Consider the following 13806-nt stretch of genomic DNA (forward strand, 5'->3'; position numbering starts at 1 on the left):
TCAGGAGATAAAACAGTGAGAGTTCAGGGGATAAAACAGTGAGAGTTCACAAAATAAAACAGCGGGAGTTCAGGGGATAAAACAGCGAGAGTACAGGAGATAAAACAGGGAGAGTTCAGGAGATAAAACAATGAGAGTTCAGGAGATAAAACTGCGAGAGTTCAGGAGATAAAACAGCGAGAGCTCAGGAGATTAAAGAGCCAGAGTTGAGGAGATAAGCCGGGAAGAGTTCAGGAGATAAAACAGTGAGAGTTCAGGAGATAAATCAGTGAGAGTTCAGGAGGTTAAACAGTGAGCGTTCAGGGGATAAAACAGTGAGAGTTCAGGAGATAAAACAGCGAGAAATCAGGAGATAAAGCAGTGAGAGTTCAGGAGATCAAACAGTGAGAGTTCAGGACCTAATACAGTGAGAGTTCAGGAGATAAAAGTGTGAGAGTTCAGGAGATAAAACAGTGAGAGTGCAGGATATAAAACTGTGAGACGTCAGGAGATAAAAAGGCAAGAATTTAGTGGATAAAACAGTGAGAGTTCAGGAGATAAAACAGAGACAGTTCAGGGGATAAAACAGAAAGAGTTCAGGAGATAAAACGTCGAGAGTTCAGGACCTAAAACAGTGAGAGTTCAGGAGATAAAACAGCGAGATTTCAGGAGATAAAAAAGCAAGAGTCCTGGACCAAAAACAATGAGAGTTCAGGAGATAAAAGATCCAGAGTTCAGGAGATAAAATAGTGAGAGTTTAGGAGATAAAAGACAAAGAGCTCAGGAGGTAAATCAATGAGGGTTCAGGAGATAAAACTGCGAGAGTTCAGGAGGATAAAACAGTGAGAGCGCAGGAGGATATAACAGTGAGATTTGCGGACATAAAACAGCGAGAGTTCAGGATTTAAAACAGTCAGAGTTCAGGAGATAAAACAATGAGAATTCAGGAGATAAACCAGCAAGAGTTCAGGAGATAAAACAGTGTGAGTTCAGGAGATAAAACAACGGGAGTTCAGGAGATAAAACAGGGAGAGCTCAGGAGATAAAACAGCGAGAGTTCAGGAGATAAAACATTGAGAGTTCAGGATATAAAACAGTGAGGATTCAGGAGATAAACCAGCAAGAGTTCAGGAGATAAAACAGTGAGAGTTCAGGAGATAAAACAGTGAGAGTTCAGGAGATGAAACAGCGAGAGCTCAGGAGATAAAAGAGCCAGAGTTCAGGAGATAAGCCAGGAAGAGTTCAGGAGATCAAACAGTGAGAGTTCAGGAGATAAATCAGCGAGAGTTCAGGAGGTAAAACAGTGAGCGTTCAGGGGATAAAACAGCGAGAGTTCAGGAGATAAAACAGCGAGAGTTCAGGAGATAAAACAGTGAGAGTTCAGGAGATAAAACAGTGAGAGTTCAGGAGATAAAACAATGAGAGTTCAGGAGATAAAACTGCGCGAGTTCAGGAGATAAAACAGCGAGAGCTCAGGAGATAAAAGAGCCAGAGTTCAGGAGATAAGGCAGGAAGAGTTCAGGAGATAAAACAGTGAGAGTTCAGGAGATAAATCAGCGAGAGTTCAGGAGGTTAAACAGTGAGCTATCAGGGGATAAAACAGTGAGAGTTCAGGAGAGAAAACAGCGAGAAATCAGGACATAAAACAGTCAGAGTTCAGGAGATCAAACAGTGAGAGTTCAGGACCTAATACAGTGAGAGTTCAGGAGATAAAACAGAGAGAATTCAGGAGATAAAACAGCGAGAGTTCAGGAGATAAAGCTGTGAGAGTTCAGGAGATAAAACAGTGAGAGTTCAGGACCTAATACAGTGAGCGTTCAGGAGATAAAACAGCGAGAGTTCAGGAGATAAAACAGCGAGAGTTCAGGAGATAAAACAGTGAGAGTTAAGGAGATAATACAGTGAGAGTACAGGAGATAAAAGTGTGAGAGTTCAGGAGATATAACAGTGAGAGTGCAGGAGATAAAACTGTGAGACGTCAGGAGATAAAAAGGCAAGAATTTAGTGGATAAAACAGTGAGAGTTCAGGAGATAGAACAGAGACAGTTCAGGGGATAAAACAGAGAGAGTTCAGGAGATAAAATGTCGAGAGTTCAGGACCTAAAACAGTGAGAGTTCAGGAGATAAAACAGCGAGATTTCAGGAGATAAAAAAGCAAGAGTCCAGGACCAAAAACAATGAGAGTTCAGGAGATAAAAGATCCAGAGTTCAGGAGATAAAATAGTGAGAGTTTAGGAGATAAAAGACAAAGAGCTCCGGAGGTAAATCAATGAGGGTTCAGGAGATAAAACAGCGAGAGTTCAGGAGGATAAAACAGTGAGAGCGCAGGAGGATAAAACAGTGAGATTTGCGGAGATAAAACAGCGAGAGTTCAGGATTTAAAACAGTCAGAGTTCAGGATATAAAACAATGAGAATTCAGGAGATAAACCAGCAAGAGTTCAGGAGATAAAACAGTGTGAGTTCAGGAGATAAAACAACGAGAGTTCAGGAGATAAAACAGGGAGAGCTCAGGAGATAAAACAGCGAGAGTTCAGGAGATAAAACATTGAGAGTTCAGGATATAAAACAGTGAAGATTCAGGAGATAAACCAGCAAGAGATCAGGAGATAAAACATTGAGAGTTCAGGAGATAAAACAGTGAGGATTCAGGAGATAAACCAGCAAGAGTTCAGGAGATAAAACAGTGAGAGTTCAGGAGTTAAAACAGCGAGAGTTCAGGAGATAAAACTTCGAGGGCTCAGGAGATAAAAGAGCCAGAGTTCAGGAGATAAGCCAGGAAGAGTTCAGGAGATATTACAGTGAGAGTTCAGGAGATAAATCAGCGAGAGTTCAGGAGGTTAAACAGTGAGCGTTCAGGGGATAAAACAGTGAGAGTTCAGGAGATAAAACAGCGAGAGTTCAGGAGATAAAACAGTGAGAGTTCAGGAGATAAAACAGTGAGAGTTCAGGAGATAAAACAATGAGAGTTCAGGAGATAAAACTGCGCGAGTTCAGGAGATAAAACAGCGAGAGCTCAGGAGATAAAAGAGCCAGAGTTGAGGAGATAAGCCGGGAAGAGTTCAGGAGATAAAACAGTGAGAGTTCAGGAGATAAATCAGTGAGAGTTCAGGAGGTTAAACATTGAGCGTTCAGGGGATAAAACAGTGAGAGTTCAGGAGATAAAACAGCGAGAAATCAGGAGATAAAGCAGTGAGAGTTCAGGAGATCAAACAGTGAGAGTTCAGGACCTAATACAGTGAGAGTTCAGGAGATAAAACTGTGAGAGTTCAGGTGATAAAACAGTGAGAGTTCAGGACCTAATACAGTGTGCGTTCAGGAGATAAAACAGCGAGAGTTCAGGAGATAAAACATCGAGAGTTCAGGACCTAAAACAGCGAGATTTAAGGAGATAAAACAGCGAGAGGTCGGGAGATAAAATTGTGAGAATTTAGGAGATAAAAGATCAAGAGTTCAGGAGTTGAAACAGTGAGTATTCAGGAGATAAAGCTGCGAGAGTTTTGGAGATCAAACAGTGAGATTTCCGGAGATAAAACAGTGAGAGTTCAGGATATAAAACAACGAGAGTTCAGGAGATCAAACAGCGAGAGTTAAGGAGATAATACAGTGAGAGTACAGGAGATAAAACTGTGAGAGTTCAGGAGATAAAACAGTGAGAGTGCAGGAGATAAAACTGTGAGACGTCAGGAGATAAAACAGCGAGAATTTAGTGGCTAAAACAGTGAGAGTTCAGTGCATAAAACAGTGAGAGTTCAGGAGTTAAAACAGAGACAGTTCAGGGGATAAAACAGAGAGAGTTCAGGAGATAAAACGTCGAGAGTTCAGGACCTAAAACAGTGAGAGTTCAGGAGATAAAACAGCGAGATTTCAGGAGATAAAAATGCAAGAGTCCAGGACCAAAAACAACGAGAGTTCAGGAGATAAAAGATCGAGAGTTCAGGAGATAAAATAGTGAGAGTTTAGGAGATAAAAGACAAAGAGCTCAGGAGGTAAATCAATGAGGGTTCAGGAGATAAAGCAGCGAGAGTTCAGGAGGATAAAACAGTGAGAGCGCAGGAGGATAAAACAGTGAGATTTGCGGACATAAAACAGCGAGAGTTCAGGATTTAAAACAGTCAGAGTTCAGGAGATAAAACAATGAGAATTCAGGAGATAAACCAGCAAGAGTTCAGGAGATAAAACAGTGTGAGTTCAGGAGATAAAACAACGAGAGTTCAGGAGATAAAACAGGGAGAGCTCAGGAGATAAAACAGCGAGAGTTCAGGAGATAAAACATTGAGAGTTCAGGATATAAAACAGTGAAGATTCAGGAGATAAACCAGCAAGAGTTCAGGAGATAAAACATTGAGAGTTCAGGAGATAAAACAGTGAGAGTTCAGGAGATAAAACAGCGAGAGCTCAGGAGATAAAAGAGCCAGAGTTCAGGAGATAAGCCAGGAAGAGTTCAGGAGATAAAACAGTGAGAGATCAGGAGATAAATCAGCGAGAGTTCAGGAGGTTAAACAGTGAGCGTTCAGGGGATAAAACAGTGAGAGTTCAGGAGATAAAACAGCGAGAGTTCAGGAGATAAAACAGTGAGAGTTCAGGAGATAAAACAGTGAGAGTTCAGGAGATAAAACAATGAGAGTTCAGGAGATAAAACTGCGCGAGTTCAGGAGATAAAACAGCGAGAGCTCAGGAGATAAAAGAGCCAGAGTTGAGGAGATAAGCCGGGAAGAGTTCAGGAGGTAAAACAGTGATAGTTCAGGAGATAAATCAGTGAGCGTTCAGGAGGTTAAACATTGAGCGTTCAGGGGATAAAACAGTGAGAGTTCAGGAGATAAAACAGCGAGAAATCAGGAGATAAAGCAGTGAGAGTTCAGGAGATCAAACAGTGAGATTCAGGACCTAATACAGTGAGAGTTCAGGAGATAAAACTGTGAGAGTTCAGGTGATAAAACAGTGAGAGTTCAGGACCTAATACAGTGTGCGTTCAGGAGATAAAACAGCGAGAGTTCAGGAGATAAAACATCGAGAGTTCAGGACCTAAAACAGCGAGATTTAAGGAGATAAAACAGCGAGAGGTCGGGAGATAAAATTGTGAGAATTTAGGAGATAAAAGATCAAGAGTTCAGGAGTTGAAACAGTGAGTATTCAGGAGATAAAGCTGCGAGAGTTTTGGAGATCAAACAGTGAGATTTCCGGAGATAAAACAGTGAGAGTTCAGGATATAAAACAACGAGAGTTCAGGAGATCAAACAGCGAGAGTTAAGGAGATAATACAGTGAGAGTACAGGAGATAAAACTGTGAGAGTTCAGGAGATAAAACAGTGAGAGTGCAGGAGATAAAACTGTGAGACGTCAGGAGATAAAACAGCGAGAATTTAGTGGCTAAAACAGTGAGAGTTCAGTGCATAAAACAGTGAGAGTTCAGGAGTTAAAACAGAGACAGTTCAGGGGATAAAACAGAGAGAGTTCAGGAGATAAAACGTCGAGAGTTCAGGACCTAAAACAGTGAGAGTTCAGGAGATAAAACAGCGAGATTTCAGGAGATAAAAATGCAAGAGTCCAGGACCAAAAACAACGAGAGTTCAGGAGATAAAAGATCGAGAGTTCAGGAGATAAAATAGTGAGAGTTTAGGAGATAAAAGACAAAGAGCTCAGGAGGTAAATCAATGAGGGTTCAGGAGATAAAGCAGCGAGAGTTCAGGAGGATAAAACAGTGAGAGCGCAGGAGGATAAAACAGTGAGAGTTGCGGACATAAAACAGCGAGAGTTCAGGAGTTTAAACAGTCAGAGTTCAGGAGATAAAACAATGAGAATTCAGGAGATAAACCAGCAAGAGTTCAGGAGATAAAACAGTGTGAGTTCAGGAGATAAAACAACGAGAGTTCAGGAGATAAAACAGGGAGAGCTCAGGAGATAAAACAGCGAGAGTTCAGGAGATAAAACATTGAGAGTTCAGGATATAAAACAGTGAGGATTCAGGAGATAAACCAGCAAGAGTTCAGGAGATAAAACAGGGAGAGTTCAGGAGATAAAACAGCGAGAGTTCAGGAGATAAAACAGCGAGAGCTCAGGAGATAAAAGAGCCAGAATTCAGGAGATAAGCCAGGAAGAGTTCAGGAGATAAAACAGAGAGAGTTCAGGAGATAAAACGTCGAGAGTTCACGACCTAAAACAGTGAGAGTTCAGGAGATAAAACAGCGAGATTTCAGGAGATAAAAAAGCAAGGGTTCAGGACCTAAAACAACGAGAGTTCAGGCGATAAAAGATCGAGAGTTCAGGAGATAAAATAGTGAGAGTTTAGGAGTGAAAAGACAAAGAGCTCAGGAGGTAAATCAAAGAGGGTTCAGGAGATAAAACAGCGAGAGTTCAGGAGGATAAAACAGTGAGAGCGCAGGAGGATAAAACAGTGAGAGTTGCGGACATAAAACAGCGAGAGTTCAGGAGTTTGAACAGTCAGAGTTCAGGAGATAAAACAATGAGAATTCAGGAGATAAACCAGCAAGAGGTCAGGAGATAAAACAGTGTGAGTTCAGGAGATAAAATAACGAGAGTTCAGGAGATAAAACAGGGAGAGCTCAGGAGATAAAACAGCGAGAGTTCAGGAGATAAATTACTGAGAGTTCAGGATATAAAACAGTGAGGATTCAGGAGATAAACCAGCAAGAGTTCAGGAGATAAAACAGTGAGAGTTCAGGAGATAAAACAGCGAGAGTTCAGGAGATAAAACAGAGAGAGCTCAGGAGATAAAAGAGCCAGCGTTCAGGAGATAACCAGGAAGAGTTCAAGGGATAAAAAAGTGAGAGTTCAGGAGATAAAACAGCGAGAGCTCCGGAGATAAAACAGCGAGAGCTCAGGAGATAAAAGAGCCAGAGTTCAGGAGATAAGCCAGGAAGAGTTCAGGAGATAAAACAGTGAGAGTTCAGGAGATAAATCAGCGAGAGTTCAGGAGGTTAAACGCTGAGCGTTCAGGGGATAAAACAGTGAGAGTTCAGGAGATAAAACAGCGAGAGCTCAGGAGATAAAACAGTGAGAGTTCAGGACCTAATACAGTGAGAGTTCAGGAGATAAAACAGAGAGAGTTCAGGAGATAAAATAGCGAGAGTTCAGGAGATAAAACTGTGAGAGTTCAGGAGATAAAACAGTGAGAGTTCAGGACCTAATACAGTGAGCGTTCTGGAGATAAAACAGCGAGAGTTCAGGAGATAAAACATCGAGAGTTCAGAAACCTAAAACAGCGAGATTTAATGAGATAAAACAGCGAGAGGTCAGGAGATAAAATTGTGAGAATTTAGGTGATAAAAGATCAAGAGTTCAGGAGTTGAAACAGTGAGCATTCAGGAGATAAAGCTGCGAGAGTTCAGGAGATCAAACAGTGAGAATTCAGGGGATAAAACAATGAGAGTTCAGGAGATAAAAATGCGCGAGTTCAGGAGATAAAACAGTGAGAGTTCAGGATATAAAACAACGAGAGTTCAGGAGATCAAACAGCGAGAGTTAAGGAGATAATACAGTGAGAGTACAGGAGATAAAGCTGTGAGAGTTCAGGAGATAAAACAGTGAGAGTGCAGGAGATAAAACTGAGACGTCAGGAGATAAAACAGCGAGAATTTAGTGGATAAAACAGTGAGAGTTCAGTGGATAAAACAGTGAGAGTTCAGGAGATAAAACAGAGACAGTTCAGGGGACAAAACAGAGAGAGTTCAGGAGATAAAACGTCGAGAGTTCAGGACCTAAAACAGTGAGAGTTCAGGAGATAAAACAGCGAGATTTCAGGAGATAAAAAAGCAAGAGTCCAGGACCTAAAACAACGAGAGTTCAGGAGATAAAAGATCGAGAGTTCAGGAGATAAAATAGTGAGAGTTTAGGAGATAAAAGACAAAGAGCTCAGGAGGTAAATCAATGAGGGTTCAGGATGTAAAACAGCGAGAGTTCAGGAGGATAAAACAGTGAGAGCGCAGGAGGATAAAACAGTGAGAGTTGCGGACATAAAACAGCGAGAGTTCAGGAGTTAAAACAGTCAGAGTTCAGGAGATAAAACAATGAGAATTCAGGAGATAAACCAGCATGAGTTCAGGAGATAAAACAGTGTGAGTTCAGGAGATAAAACAACGAGAGTTCAGGAGATAAAACAGGGAGAGCAGAGGAGATAAAACAGCGAGAGTTCAGGAGATAAAACATTGAGAGTTCAGGATATAAAACAGTGAGGATTCAGGAGATAAACCAGCAAGAGTTCAGGAGTTAAAACAGTGAGAGTTCAGGAGATAAAACAGCGAGAGTTCAGGAGATAAAACAGCGAGAGCACAGGAGTTAAAAGAGCCAGAGTTCAGGAGATAACCAGGAAGAGTTCAAGAGATAAAACAGTGAGAGTTCAGGAGATAAAACAGTGAGAGCTCCGGAGATAAAACAGCGAGAGCTCAGGAGATAAAAGAGCCAGAGTTCAGGAGATAAGCCAGGAAGAGTTCAGGAGATAAAACAGTGAGAGTTCAGGAGATAATTCAGCGAGAGTTCAGGAGGTTAAACACTGAGCGTTCAGGGGATAAAACAGTGAGAGTTCAGGAGATAAAACAGCGAGAGTTCAGGAGATAAAACAGTGAGAGTTGAGGACCTAATACAGTGAGAGTTCTGGAGATAAAACATAGAGAGTTCAGGAGATAAAATAGCGAGAGTTCAGGAGATAAAACTGTGAGAGTTCAGCAGATAAAACAGTGAGAGTTCAGGACCTAATACAGTGAGCGTTCAGGAGATAAAACAGCGAGAGTTCAGGAGATAAAACAGCGAGAGTTCAGGACCTAAAACAGCGAGATTTAATGAGATAAAACAGCGAGAGGTCAGGAGATAAAATTGTGAGAATTAAAGAGATAAAAGATCAAGAGTTCAGGAGTTGAAACAGTGAACATTCAGGAGATAAAGCTGCGAGAGTTCAGGAGATCAAACAGTGAGAGTTCAGGAGATAAAACAATGAGAGTTCAGGAGATAAAACTGCACGAGTTCAGGAGATAAAACAGTGAGAGTTCAGGATATAAAACAACGAGAGTTCAGGAGATCAAACAGCGAGAGATAAGGAGATAATACAGTGAGAGTACAGGAGATAAAGCTGTGAGAGTTCAGGAGATAAAACAGTGAGAGTGCAGGAGATAAAACTGTGAGACGTCAGGAGATAAAACAGCGAGAATTTAGTGGATAAAACAGTGAGAGTTCAGTGGATAAAACAGTGAGAGTTCAGGAGATAAAACAGAGACAGTTCAGGGGATAAAACAGAGAGAGTTCAGGAGATAAAACGTCGAGAGTTCAGGACCTAAAACGGTGAGAGTTCAGGAAATAAAACAGCGAGAGTTCAGGAGATAAAAAAGCATGAGTCCAGGACCAAAAACAACGAGAGTTCAGGAGATAAAAGATCGAGAGTTCAGGAGATAAAATAGTGAGAGTTTAGGAGATAAAAGACAAAGAGCTCAGGAGGTAAATCAATGAGGGTTCAGGAGATAAAACAGCGAGAGTGCAGGAGGATAAATCAGTGAGAGTTGCGGACAAAAACAGCGAGAGTTCAGGAGTTAAAACAGTCAGAGTTCAGGAGATAAAACAACGTGAGTTCAGGAGATAAAACAACGAGAGTTCAGGAGATAAAACAGGGAGAGCTCAGGAGATAAAACAGCGAGAGTTCAGGAGATAAAACATTGAGAGTTCAGGAGATAAAACAGTGAGGATTCAGGAGATAAACCAGCAAGAGTTCAGGAGATAAAACACTGATAGTTCAGGAGTTAAAACAGCGAGAGTTCAGGAGATAAGCCAGGAAGAGTTCAGGAGATAAAACAGTGAGAGTTCAGGAGATAAATCAGCGAGAGTTCAGGAGGTTAAACAGTGAGCGTTCAGGGGATAAAACAGTGAGAGTTCAGGAGATAAAACAGCGAGAGTTCAGGAGATAAAACAGTGAGAGTTCAGGAGATAAAACAGTGAGAGTTCAGGACCTAATACAGTGAGAGTTCAGGAGATAAAACAGAGAGAGTTCAGGAGATAAAACAGCGAGAGTTCAGGAGATAAAACTGTGAGAGTTCAGGAGATAAAACAGTGAGAGTTCAGGAGATAAAACAACGAGAGTTCAGGAGATAAAACAGCGAGAGCTCAGGAGATAAAACAGCGAGAGTTCAGGAGATAAAACATTGAGAGTTCAGGAGATAAAACAGTGAGGATTCAGGAGATAAACCAGCAAGAGTTCAGGAGATAAAACAGTGAGAGTTCAGGAGTTAAAACAGCGAGAGTTCAGGAGATAAAACTTCGAGTGCTCAGGAGATAAAAGAGCCAGAGTTCAGGAGATAAGCCAGGAAGAGTTCAGGAGATAAAACAGTGAGAGTTCAGGAGATAAATCAGCGAGAGTTCAGGAGGTTAAACAGTGAGCGTTCAGGGGATAAAACAGTGAGAGTTCAGTAGATAAAACAGCGAGAGTTCAGGAGATAAATCAGTGAGAGTTCAGGAGATAAAGCAGTGAGAGTTCAGGACCTAATACAGTGAGAGTTCAGGAGATAGAACAGAGAGAGTTCAGGAGATAAAACAGCGAGAGTTCCGGAGATAAAACTGTGAGAGTTCAGGAGATAAAACAGTGAGAGTTCAGGACCTAATACAGTGAGCGTTCAGGAGATAAAACAGCGAGAGTTGAGGAGATAAAACAGCGAAAGTTCAGGACCTAAAACAGTGAGATTTAAGGAGATAAAGCAGCGAGAGGTCAGGAGATAAAATTGTGAGAATTTGGGAGATAAAAGATCAAGAGTTCAGGAGTTGAAAAGGTGAGCATTCAGGAGATAAAGCTGCGAGAGGTCAGGAGATCAAACAGTGAGAGTTCAGGAGATAAAACAATGAGAGTTCAGGAGATAAAACTGCGCGAGTTCAGGAGATAGAACAGCGAGAGCTCAGGAGATAAAAGAGCCAGAGTTCAGGAGATCAGCCAGGAAGAGTTCAGGAGATAAAACAGTGAGAGTTCAGGAGATATATCAGCGAGAGTTCAGGAGGTTAAACAGTGAGCTATCAGGGGATAAAACAGTGAGAGTTCAGGAGATAAAACAGCGAGAGTTCAGGAGATAAAACAATAAGAGTTCAGGAGATAAAACAGTGAGAGTTCAGGACCTAATACAGTGAGAGTTCAGGAGATAAAACAGACAGAGTTCAGGAGATAAAACTGTGAGAGTTCAGGAGATAAAACAGTGAGAGTTCAGGACCTAATACAGTGAGCGTTCAGGAGATAAAACAGCGAGAGTTCAGGAGATAAAACAGCGAGAGTTCAGGACCTAAAACAACGAGATTTAAGGAGATAAAACAGCGAGAGGTCAGGAGATGAAATTGTGAGAATTCAGGAGATAAAAGATCAAGAGTTCAGGAGTTGAAACAGTGAGCATTCAGGAGATAAAGCTGCGAGAGTTCAGGAGAACAAACAGTGAGAATTCAGGGGATAAAACAATGAGAGTTCAGGAGATAAAAATGCGCGAGTTCAGGAGATAAAACAGTGAGAGTTCAGGATATAAAACAACGAGAGTTCAGGAGATCAAACAGCGAGAGTTAAGGAGATAATACAGTGAGAGTACAGGAGATAAAACTCTGAGAGTTCAGGAGATAAAACAGTGAGAGTGCAGGAGATAAAACTGAGACGTCAGGAGATAAAACAACGAGAATTTAGTGGATAAAACAGTGAGAGTTCAGTGGATAAAACAGTGAGAGTTCAGGAGATAAAACAGAGACAGTTCAGGGGATAAAACAGAGAGAGTTCAGGAGATAAAACGTCGAGAGTTCAGGCCCTAAAACAGTGAGAGATCAGGAGATAAAACAGCGAGATTTCAGGAGATAAAAAAGCAAGAGTCCAGGACCAAAAACAACGAGAGTTCAGGAGATAAAAGATCGAGAGTTTAGGAGATAAAATAGTGAGAGCTTAGGAGATAAAAGACAAAGAGCTCGGGAGGTAAATCAATGAGGGTTCAGGACGTAAAACAGCGAGAGTTCAGGAGGATAAAACAGTGAGAGCGCAGGAGGATAAAACAGTGAGAGTTGCGGACATAAAACAGCGAGAGTTCAGGAGTTAAAACAATCAGAGTTCAGGAGATAAAACAATGAGAATTCAGGAGATAAACCAGCAAGATTTCAGGAGATAAAACAGTGTGAGTTCAGGAGATAAAACAACGAGAGTTCAGGAGATAAAACAGGGAGAGTTCAGGAGATAAAACAGCGAGAGTTCAGGAGATAAAACATTGAGAGTTCAGGATATAAAACAGTGAGGATTCAGGAGATAAACCAGCAAGAGTTCAGAAGATAAAACAGTGAGAGTTCAGGAGATAAAACAGCGAGAGTTCAGGAGATAAAACAGCGAGAGCTCAGGAGATAAAAGAGCCAGAGTTCAGGAGATAAGCCAGGAAGAGTTCAAGAGATAAAACAGTGAGAGTTCAGGAGATAAATCAGCGAGAGTTCAGGATGTTAAACAGTGAGCGTTCAGGGGATAAAACAGTGAGAGTTCAGGAGATAAAACAGCGAGAGTTCAGGAGATAAAACAGTGAGAGTTCAGGAGATAAAACAGTGAGAGTTCAGGACCTAATACAGTGAGAGTTCAGGAGATAAAACAGAGAGAGTTCAGGAGATAAAACAGAGAGAATTCAGGAGATAAAACTGTGAGCGTTTAGGAGATAAAACAGTGAGAGTTCAGTTCCTAATACAGTGAGCATTCAGGAGGTAAAACAGCGAGAGTTCAGGAGATAATACAGTGAGAGTACAGGAGATAAAAGTGTGAGAGTTCAGGAGATAAAACAGTGAGAGTGCAGGATATAAAACTGTGAGACGTCAGGAGATAAAAAGGCAAGAATTTAGTGGATAAAACAGTGAGAGTTCAGGAGATAAAACAGAGACATTTCAGGGGATAAAACAGAGAGAGTTCAGGAGATAAAACGTCGAGAGTTCAGGACCTAAAACAGTGAGAGTTCAGGAGATAAAACAGCGAGATTTCAGGAGATAAAAAAGCAAGAGTCCTGGACCAAAAACAATGAGAGTTCAGGAGATAAAAGATCCAGAGTTCAGGAGATAAAATAGTGAGAGTTTAGGAGATAAAAGACAAAGAGCTCAGGAGGTAAATCAATGAGGGTTCAGGAGATAAAACAGCGAGAGTTCAGGAGGATAAAACAGTGAGAGCGCAGGAGGATATAACAGTGAGATTTGCGGACATAAAACAGCGAGAGTTCAGGATTTAAAACAGTCAGAGTTCAGGAGATAAAACAATGAGAATTCAGGAGATAAACCAGCAAGAGTTCAGGAGATAAAACAGTGTGAGTTCAGGAGATAAAACAACGGGAGTTCAGGAGATAAAACAGGGAGAGCTCAGGAGATAAAACTGCGAGAGTTCAGGAGATAAAACATTGAGAGTTCAGGATATAAAACAGTGAGGATTCAGGAGATAAACCAGCAAGAGTTCAGGAGATAAAACAGTGAGAGTTCAGGAGATAAAACAGTGAGAGTTCAGGAGATGAAACAGCGAGAGCTCAGGAGATAAAAGAGCCAGAGTTCAGGAGATAAGCCAGGAAGAGTTCAGGAGATCAAACAGTGAGAGTTCAGGAGATAAATCAGCGAGAGTTCAGGAGGTAAAACAGTGAGCGTTCAGGGGATAAACAGCGAGAGTTCAGGAGATAAAACAGCGAGAGTTCAGGAGATAAAACAGTGAGAGTTCAGGAGATAAAACAGTGAGAGTTCAGGAGATAAAACAATGAGAGTTCAGGAGATAAAACGGCGCGAGTTCAGGAGATAAAACAGCGAGAGCTCAGTAGATAAAAGAGCCAGAGTTCAGGAGATAAGGCAGGAAGAGTTCAGGAGATAAAACAGTGAG

This window comes from Carcharodon carcharias, chromosome 28, assembly GCF_017639515.1.
Source record: "Carcharodon carcharias isolate sCarCar2 chromosome 28, sCarCar2.pri, whole genome shotgun sequence".
NCBI classification, from domain to species: Eukaryota; Metazoa; Chordata; class Chondrichthyes; order Lamniformes; family Lamnidae; genus Carcharodon; species Carcharodon carcharias.